The 10,766-nt window shown below is 31.3% G+C and overlaps 2 long non-coding RNA genes across 3 annotated transcripts in view; one reads left to right on the plus strand and one right to left on the minus strand.

Moving 5' to 3' along the window:
• LOC128250464 (uncharacterized) overlaps positions 1–10,766 on the plus strand; it is a 495,659-nt gene that overhangs the window by 62,716 nt on the left and 422,177 nt on the right. The window lies entirely within an intron of this gene.
• Positions 1–10,766, minus strand: part of LOC128250467 (uncharacterized) — a 79,964-nt gene that overhangs the window by 8,404 nt on the left and 60,794 nt on the right. The window contains exon 2 of one of the 2 annotated variants that reach the window (XR_008266482.1): positions 734–837. The exons of the other annotated variant lie outside the window; for it this stretch is intronic. This is a non-coding gene — a long non-coding RNA (uncharacterized LOC128250467). The remainder of the gene's footprint in view (positions 1–733; positions 838–10,766) is intronic. 2 annotated transcript variants of the gene reach the window in all.

The raw sequence follows: 10,766 nt of genomic DNA on the forward strand, positions 1-10,766 counted from the left end.
ATACATACATACATACATACATACATACATTCGCCCCTGCGCACACAAATGTGTGATACTTCATTTTCTGTCATTGTATCTTCAGCAATCCACTTTAGTTAGAATGTTGGATTTCTCTAGCAAGTCATTTGCTTTGCCTGTCCTATTTCAAAATTATCTTAAATGCTCAAAGAATTATCATGAATACTCATGGCATTATTTCACACCAGTAAAATGCAACCGGAATGTAATAGACCTGCACCTGAGTATGAAACCTCAGGATACTTCTTCAGAATTTGGCATTTCATTTTGTGCCCCCCCCCCCACCATCTCTCTCTAAGTTTGTGCATGGCTTTTATTTAAACAATCACACATTTTTGAGACAAACACTTGAGGCTAGTGGTACTTCAAATATTTTGAGTCCTAGTTTGTTTTTTTTCTCACCAGCTAAAATTTCAACAATGAAAATAACAAAGAAATTTAAAATAAAACTATTTATCTTCTTTACAAACAAATGTGATATCAACAGTAACCTACATTATGCACTTCTGGCAAGAATCTTTTGTTGAAGGACATTAGTAGAGGAGCTGAACCTATAATATATTATTTCTCCTCAAGAAAACTTTTTAGGTAATTAAGTTACATCTGAGGTAATATATCAGCAAAATATTAGAGCATTGGATAGGATGTTTTGCAGTATTATTATTCTGTGCTTTGATTTCAAATCACACTGAGTTCAGTGTTGATAAAATACCTGTGCAGGGCAATAGATTTGTGGGGCTGTTAGCATACTGTTTCAGACACTTTGTGATATTTGGTCTGGCTTTGTTTTTTGGTTTCAAATCATGTCTTCTGTCACTAGAAAAGAAAAAAAAAGAAAAAGACTTGTCTATCAGGAGTTGTGACTGATAATAAAAGTAATGGAAAAGTCTATGGAAGCATTCTTTGGTTAGTTGGGAAGACTGGATACCACCACACATCTGAGGAATACCTTCTGATTTCCTCATTGTTCTCTAATAGCAGTTTGGGATGATGTTTTCAAAATCTTCTCCATTTTGAAGGATTTATGCTCATGTTTGTGCTGATCGTTTGCTAGGAAATACAAAGTCGGTGATAATATAGAATTCAGAATATTGATAGTGAAGCAGATATGAAACTTTCCAGAATTTATTTTACCTGAGAATTAGCTGCCAAAAAATTAGAAAAATTGATTTAAATATGATATTGGAAAAACAAAATATCAGAATGAGTTGTAAGAAAGTTCAAAGTAAGCTATTACTTTCTGCCATCTTGAAATAAATAAAATTCATGGTTATCGGCAGTGGCATGTGATTAAGAAGTTTTCTTCACAACTATATGTTCTGGATCTGATTCCATTGCATGGCACCATAAATTTGGGTTGATTTATGCTTTGTGTGGGATATTTAGTAGACAGGTTTGTATGTTTATGTATATCAGAATTGTATAAAAAATATCCTGTATCTAGATATAAGGAACATCACTCAAAATATAGGGGGATTATTTCTTTCATTTCATTTATTTCTTTTACTTGTTTCAGTCATTTGACTGCGGCCATGTTGAAGCACCACTTTGAAGGCTTTTAGTTAAAGAAATTGACCCCAGGGCTTTTTTTTTTAAAGCCTGGCACTTATTCTATTGGTCATTTTTGCTGAACTGTAACCACACCAACCCTGGTTGTCAAGCGGTGGTGGGAGACAAATGCAGACGTAAAAACACGCACACACGTATATACGACTGGCTTCTTTCAGTTTCTGTCTATCAAATCCACTCAAAAGGCTTTGGTCAGCTCGGGGCTATAGTAGAAGACACTTGCCCAAGGTGCAACAAAGTGGGACTGAACCTGGAATCATGTGGTTGGGAGTTAGACTTCTTACCACATAGCCATGCCTGCACCTGTAGACATTCAATAAACAGAGATCAATAAAATGAATTTTACAGTAAATACTGGGGTTGACAGACTTGGACTAAGCCCCTTGAAGGTAGTATCCAAGTATTACCACAGCCCTTCCCCAAGACAAAAATTGAAACTATAAAAAGAACATAAAAATATACATTATTAAAATACTGAAATGAAGTTCAGTTGAATTCTCATTTTAATTGTATACAAAGTAAATTAGAAAAACAAATAAACAAAAAATCCTATAAGCACGTTCAATAAATAAATATTGTCCTACCAATATTATTATTAATCCAAATGCAATACTTGCTTTATTTAGCTAAACTGTGTTAATCTTATTCAGTCAAGCTTTAAAATAACAATCAATATCAATCAAATTACGATTGCATGTTGTTAATATTTCATGTATTTTAGCTCACACTTTCTTAATCCCCATTACTTAACCTGTAAAAATTGATACTTATCATTGATCCCCAGCATATTAATCCTTTGTAGTTCAGAACTATGAATATCTCTGATTTAGTATTCAATTTTTAGATTATCTTTCAGTCGTTGTTTTATTAAAGAAGCATTTGCACTAAACCATTCTTAATTTCAATATTTCAGATGCTTTCCTTATTAATATGTAAGATGCGACAGTTTGCAAAATTATTTTATATGAAATATTGGGGTAAACCCAAAATTAAGAGAAAGGTTACAAACTGCTTTTAGTTTAATTTTTGCAACTTTTCTAGAAAGTTATCTGAAAGTACAACTTGAGGCTTGAATGTATCAATTATGAGTAAATATATCATTTTCAATAAGTTACATATGATCATTAACTAGTGTTCCTCTGATGTGATTTTTTTGATTTAATAGAAATTTTGAATTCTATTAGTCTGAGAAACAAAAAAACAATTTGAGCTATGTATATTGTACACTCCCTCCTGTTCTGTTATATAATAGAAAGAAATATTTGACCTAATAATAAAGAAATTTTCCTCAACATATGCAGTCAGCATTTCAATGTATTTTACACTGTTATTATACCTACAAAATTGACCTGCTATGTACTTACATGTCTCAACACATTTCTATTGTATTGAAGTTGTTTTTATATTGAACTGAAAACTTATAAAGTCTGCCAGCGTGTATTCAAATGAATTTGATAAAAATGAAAAACATAACAAAAAAAAAAAAAGACTATAAAATTATTTTACTTCTGTAATCATTGATAAAACATTTTGACTTGCTAAGCTTCAGTGATTTCTGACATGCTGCTCATGTGGGCAATAAATCAATTAATTCATGAACACAAACTGGATAAAAACTGGAGATATTTAATGTTTTGGGAGTTGCATATACATCCAGCTAGGAATTATGATGATAGTATAGTATACAATTAAATATATTTACAGCACCAAAATTTATACTAAAAATATGTAAAGACAATTATGAATAAGCGCTTCCTTATAAACAACTGATCTGCAAAGATTGAGATGAAAACTCTTTCCAGTATTTAGTTAGGTTCTTTTAGATTTGAGTTAAAATCCTGTCAGGATCTCAACTTCAATTTTTATCCTTCCAATGACACTATAAAAAATACCTTTCAAGTGCTAGGATTGATTTCATTAATAATATATTTTTTTTTGTGACCTTGTTTCTATGACATAAATCATTACCACTAGGTAATGATATGGCAGAAATGGTAGCATATCAGACTGAAGGTCTAACAATATTTAGCTTTGTCGCTCTGTGTAAGATAATTATTATTCATGTCCTGGAGCTTGGTGCTAATATAGCTAATGATTACGGTTGTGTGTGTGTCTGTGTTGTATGCTGCCAGAATAGAAATGTCAAGATATTTATGATTAAAAGAAAGCATTATTACTGATTCATGTGTGTGAATCAGTATTAATGCTTATTATACATAGAAAATATTTATATCTGTATTTTTAAAAAGCAAAATAATATAAATAACAAGAAAATTCATAATTTTACAAGCAAGATAATGTATTAAGTTTGTAAAACAGTAGGGTTTTGAATGTAGTGTATATATGAAAAGTAAGCTGCATTACTATTTTGATTATTGCTAGTGCAGAGTTGTATGTATTTGAAAATTGCCAAAAATGGTTATGTTGACTGAATGAGATAATTATTCAACACTAATAAGAAATATTAGGTTTATGGAAGTTGTTATGCTATTTCTAACAGATTGAGAATGAGTTAATGAATTTAATAATGCTGTGACATAAGCAACGTACTTAATTATTTCATGGGAAATACATGGACTACAATAACAAAAAAAAATAAATTAGAAGACAAATAACTCAAGACCGGATTTTAAATAATTCATTAACCTTTATGTGGCCATATTCCAAGTGAAATAGATTACTTTGATGTTTGAATTAATTTTGAAAATAATCAAGAATTTGAAGGAATTTAGTAACTTAGTTAATATTTGCATTATGAAGATGATTTTTGGAACATAACTTTACAAATAATTATCAAAATTATTATGGTAGGTTATAATTTCAAACTTTTATAAAACTGGGAGTTTTGTATCATAAAACCAGAGGCAGAAACCAAGCATGTTGGTATCAAATCTGTTAATGTTATCAGGTATTTTCTTTATATTAATGAGTTATTTTCTTACTTTACCAAAGACTAATGTTATGATGCTTGTAGAACTGTATTACAATGAAATACAAATTAAATTAAGAAGTAGTTAATGCAATTCAAATCTGAAGTATTAAGTTAAAAAAAAAAAAAAAAAAAATGCAAATATCAGCAGTTCTTATTTACAAAAATTTCTAGATTTGTTTTAGGGACGAATATTAAAAGCTGTATGAATCATTATTCTGAGTGGTTAAAAGAAAACAAAGACAAATTTAAAATAATGAGGAAATGGTGTTAAGACATGAGGTGAAGAGAGATGAATTTTGTAAATAAATTTCAGAAAAATGTATCAGAAATATAGCTGAATGAAAAAAATAGCAAATATTCTGAATGAAAGTCTAAATTCCTGATAATTATATTAACTTATTTCTTGAATAGTTTTGTCTTGGTTCAGTTGAAGGACTCAGGTAGTGTAGAAATTTAAAATTCCTGAATTAGGTTATGTCACATAGTGTAAAATAGGCAAAGCATTAAATATTTTGGATTATATAAATTATAAGAGATGGATAGAATGAAAAAAATTATTTACTGATTTGAAAAAAAATCTAAGGAGTTAGAAAGGATGTCTTTTTGATTGCTTGTAATTAAGTAAATAAGTGATTTAATGAGTGTTTTCCACATTAAATGACATATACTTAGATTTCTTTCCTACATCTGATGTTGCACCATTTATGGTATTAGTTAGTTAGAACAGATGCAATTTAGAAAAAAATATTTTCTGAAATCAGATGTGGAAGGAAAAATGTTGATGATTTCAGAACTTACTTTGACTGTTTTCTGAAGAATTTTGTTCTTTGTCTTTTATTTGAAAAACTGTTTTATGTTGATGTGATACATTGTGAATGGAAATATAATCAGAGACACACGGAGAGAACAAAAGAAAAATGAATATTCCAAAGTAATTTTTTTCAAAATGTTCATTTTTCTCTCATAAAGATTGGTTCTTCATAAAAAATATGGATTAAATTGTTATTCTGAAGCTGTTATTTTATTGAAGATAATTTAACTTAAACAGAATCTATTTTAATTTCCTCAGGTTTATAATTGGTAATTATCAAAAAATTCTGCTTGGCTTCATTCAAACAGAATAATCAGTAATGGTCTTATGTTTTTTTGTAGAATGAATAAATTGCCATAAAACATTTAGTTTTAAAGATTTAATACAAAAAATGATTGCAATTATGATTCCAAAGTATGCATTTTCATTGGTATTTAAAACTTATAATTTGTTTTATGAAGATAGAAGCATAATATTTGAAGAAGATTTGGTCGTAATTTTTTTTACTGGCGCTGTTACATTTTGCAGCATTTCCTACTCTTCCTTTTTATTTTTGGCAATCCTTAAATTACATGTCATACTTCAGGGAACTCCTATATAAAAAGACTATTATAGATCCTTATTGATACTATTCTTTCTCTTTTGTATAGTGAAATTTCATAAGAAATTTAACTATACAAAAGTATAGTTAAATTATTCTATAATTTAACTATAGTACAGTTAAATTATATACTATAGTAATTTCATTACCAAACGTTTCATGAAACGTTTGATAATGAAATTTGTGGTGCTGAATGGATTTATCATTGCCAAACCTTTCATAGACAATTTTATGGTGGGGTGTGATTTGAGGGAAAATTGACTGTTATTTCTAGTAAATTGTGTGACCATATAGAGCAGGAGTTCTCAAACTTTTTGGGCCACTGCCTCGCTCATGGCCACATAATATTTTCAGTGCCCCACCCCTATTTTTATGTATAAATAAATATTTTATATATACTATGAATCGATATTTAATATATTATATAATTTGTATACGATACTATAATAATATTATAATAAATTCATATTGTCCCCCAATTCACTGTCTTCCAATGCCTCCTTTTTGTCTAACACCCCACCCCCACCGCAGGCACCAGTGCCTACCTGAACCATCTCTATGATATAGAGCAATGGTTCCAAAATGGGGTCTATATGACCATTTGGGGTTCATATTAGATTTTGTTGTAAAAATTTATGTGAATAAATTGTTTAAACTTTTACAATACACAAAATACTTTAACAAATTTTTATACAATTCCTAATAATATTTAATTATAAAAACATAAGGTTTTATTTAAACATCAAATGGCTATGAGGGTCCAGTAGGGTAAAAGAGGAATTAATGGGACCCATAGGTAAAAATGGTTGAGGCTCCCTTATTTTACTAACTGCCAAATATCAAAGGCATAAACCATACTACAAACATATACAGTGCATTTGATGTTAAATGTAGGCAAAAATGTAGAATAACAAAAGTAAAAAAATAATCCTGGAAGATAAAATCTTTGTAGTGTTATTCATTTGTTGAAGCCGAGTTGACTATTTTGATTGCTGTGAGTGCATGTCTGCTTGTTGAATGTCTTTACTTGTTCTTGTAAATTATTTTACTCTCAATTATATATCTAGGCTAAATTAGAATGTCTGCAAACAAGCAGAAATAAAGGTTAAAAGAAAACAGAGAGAGAAAGAGAAAGGAAGAGCCAGGAGTGTATCTGACATAAACCTGATGTACTAGCATTTTATTCTAGCTGCTGTCCACTATTTTTTTTTCCTGTCTCATTTGTAAGCTTATAAGTCCACTTATGTGTATTTAGAAGCATTCCATTAATCTTAGCAAAGAATTGGAATATTCTAACATCCCTTAGACAAGTTGAACTTGTTACATGTGATCTACATAAATCAGAGTAGGTATCTTTATCCAGCACACCCACATAACTCACTCTTTTTCTTTCTTTCTTTCTCTCTCACTCACTCTCTGAGTCATAGTCTTTTCTCATATTTTCAATATTTCAACATTTTCCTCATCTTACAAATAATCTCAGGACCAAACCTCTTATTATTTAGACGCTCTGAAAAATATCATGTTATACAGACACATAATAAAGATAATAGAGATTTCTGATTTAGGCACAAAGCCAGTAATTTTGAGTGCAGGGGTTAGTCACTGCCATTGACCCTCAGTATTTGACTGGTACTTTACTGACCTCAAAAGGATAATAATAATAATAATAATAATAATTATTATTATTTCATATTTTTTTTGCCATAAGGGCAGCTTGGGGGAGTGGATTAAGTCGATTATATTGACTTCAGTGCATAACTGGTACCTATTTCATCGACCTTGAAAGGACGAAAGGTAAAGTTGACCTTGGCAGAATTTGAACTCAGAATGTAAAGACAGGTGAAATACTGCTAAGCATTTTGCTTGGCATGCTAACGATTCAACCAGCTCACCTCCTTAATAATAATAATAATAATAATAATAATAATTTGGCCAACAAGTTCAGAGCAGGGGATAAGTTGATTACATCACCCCCACCTCCCCAGTGCTCAACTGGTACTTATTTTATCGACCCCGAAAGAGTGAAAGGGAAAGTTGACCTCGGTGGAATTTGAATTCAGAATGTAAGTACTTTCTGAGTTCAAATTCTGCCGAGGTTGACTTTCCCTTTCCTCTTTTCAGAATAGAAATATACATGAGTAAAGGTTTTAAATAGTATTGCTGATGAGTGAGGATGACATCAAGCTGTATACAAAAAAATGAAGCAGACCTAAACTCTTTGATCCAAACAGGAGTGAGTGCAGTATACTAGCACAAAAGGAGTATAAACACAAACATGACTCTCTAGGCAAAAGAGTGCATTGGGATGCTGGCCAAGTGTATGTCTTCAAAACAACAGAGAAGTATTATGAACATGAACCAGACGCTGTGTTAGGAAATGAGAATTACCAGATCTTCTGGTATTTACCCATAAAGGCTGACCATAGTATTGAAGCAAGAAGATCGGACATGATCAAAGAGGATAAAATAAACAGTTTAAGATCGTAGATTTTGCAATTCTCTATGATAGCAGAGTCAATACCAAAGAAATTTTAAAAATTGAGAAATATCAGGTTCTAGCCAGGGAGCTGAGGAGACTGTGGAAGACCAAAACAATTATTCCTGTAGTAATTGGTGCACTTGGGAAAATCCCTAAAATGCTACTTAAGAGACAGGGATTGAAACTTGTGTTGTTGACCTGCAGAAAAGTTCCATATTACATTCTGAAAGAATTCTAAGGATGATTCTTGAGGTTTGAGGAGACTTGTTGTCTCTAAACCTCAAGATAAAATACCTACTAATTAAATCAACATGCCCTAGTGTAATAATAATAATAATAATAATAATAATAATAATAATAATAATAATAGTAATAATAATAATAATATCATCACATTTTCCTATGTATTTTATATCTCTCTATTAAGTTTCAGCATGTAGCATATCAAGCAATGGTTAAATTCTGAATCAATTTTAAAATGGAGCATCTTCCTCTATTTTTTCAAATGTATGAGCAGTTTGCTTGGCATTGTGTAGAGAATATTTAGGTGGAACTTGAATTTATTTGTATTCTCTGACAACTTATTCATTTGCTTTAGGCCAAGGGACTAGAATAATGCAGAGTCCTAGTCTTGGGTGGATTTTGAGATGGATATGTACATGATTAAGGTGGGATTACTGATATCTGTTCAATGTTGAGAAATGATAAAGCATTTACCTTTCTGGATGAGTGATTTACTGCCTTTATGCAGCCTCAGTTGTTCAAACCGACAACACTGTTGGTTCTGCAGCAATTTGTCAATGCAGAACCTAAATTTTCATGAAATATGTCAGATGAATCTGAGCAAAAGTTACAATATCAGAGGATTACATTTCTGATTCAGGAACAAAATATTCAGAAGATTCAAAAGCATTGATTTTGGTAGTTATATAACTTTCATTAGGCATGGCAATGCCTATAGTTTTGCCAAATCCCCTGTGACTGTTGAGATTGATGTGATTGATGCTCAGCTTGAACATATGTAGTTCTAGGAAGAAAGAAATGAGTAAAGTGTTTACAGCAGTCTGGACCATTAGACAGATTAAAGAAGCTAAGAGAAGCAGAGGCATGAGGGGTTATTTGATGGGAGGGGGTGGTTGTACACTACATTTTAGTTTGAAGGAACTGTAAGTATGCATTGCAGCAGAAGCAAGATAGATGGAGAGTAGATCTTTAAGAATATTGACAGATAGATAGATCTGAGAGATTATCAAGAAAAAAGAAAAAGAAAGCCCGGAGGGACTTGCCTCGTAAAGTAAGTTGTTCTTTCTTTTCAAATTAGGGCAACTCTGACTTAGTTCCATTCAACTGAACATTATTCTCTTCAGGCTTTGACAATAATATAGTGATCTAATTGAAGTAAAGTATGTTTATTGTTGCTTTCATTTCTTTTACTGGTTTCAGTTTACAGCAGAGATTTTAGTTTTGACTTGAAGTTAAGTAAGTAAATAAACCTCCATCAGTTTTGACAATGAGCATTCAGTTGTTTAATCAGGCTGAAGGTTCCACAGGTATGACATTGTCAGCCTTAGATAGAATCAACATGGCAATGTGACAAAACTGTTCTTTGAATTACAGGTACAATTCATGTGATGGGCTTCACTACAGTTTCTCTCCCTTCATTTTCACTCACAACACTTGGGTTGATTTGAGGTAAGAGTAAAAGGCACTTACCCAAGATGCTATGCAGTGGGATCAAGCTTGACTTTTAAGTGATCTTAACCATTTGGTCATGCTGTATTCTGAAGTATAATTTTATTCTTTCAGTCATTTGACTCTGGCCATGCTAGAGCACTGCCTCTAGTCAAACAAATTGACCCTAGGACTTATTCTTTGTAAGCTTAGTTCTTGTTCTATTGGTCTCTTTTGCCGAACTGCTAAGTTACAGGGATGTAAACACACCAACATCGGTTGTCAAGGGTGGGGGACAAATACAAACACACACACACACACACACACATATATATATATAGGAAAATGAAAAATAAGGCAGAATGCTAAACTGGAAGCATATTTTAATAAAGATTTCTAACTGGCTTTCATTGCGAAGCAAATTTTCAAGAAGGAGAATGAAAATGTTTTTTACAAAGAAGTACAAAATGAAGAAAATAATATATAAAAAAATAAATTTACCAATACATTATATTGTCTTTGAGCTTTTGAAGTTCAATGGTAGTTCATGTATATAATGGTTGGAAAAATAAGGATGCATGAGAATTGAGAGTTGTGTTAGGTTTAAAAAAGGGTTAAAAGTTTGTGTTAAGCAGGAAGTGTGGTGTCAAAACAGGAAGTGTGTGTAAGGGGAGACTAA

This window comes from Octopus bimaculoides, chromosome 2 (genome assembly GCF_001194135.2).
Source record: "Octopus bimaculoides isolate UCB-OBI-ISO-001 chromosome 2, ASM119413v2, whole genome shotgun sequence".
NCBI classification, from domain to species: domain Eukaryota; kingdom Metazoa; phylum Mollusca; class Cephalopoda; order Octopoda; family Octopodidae; genus Octopus; species Octopus bimaculoides.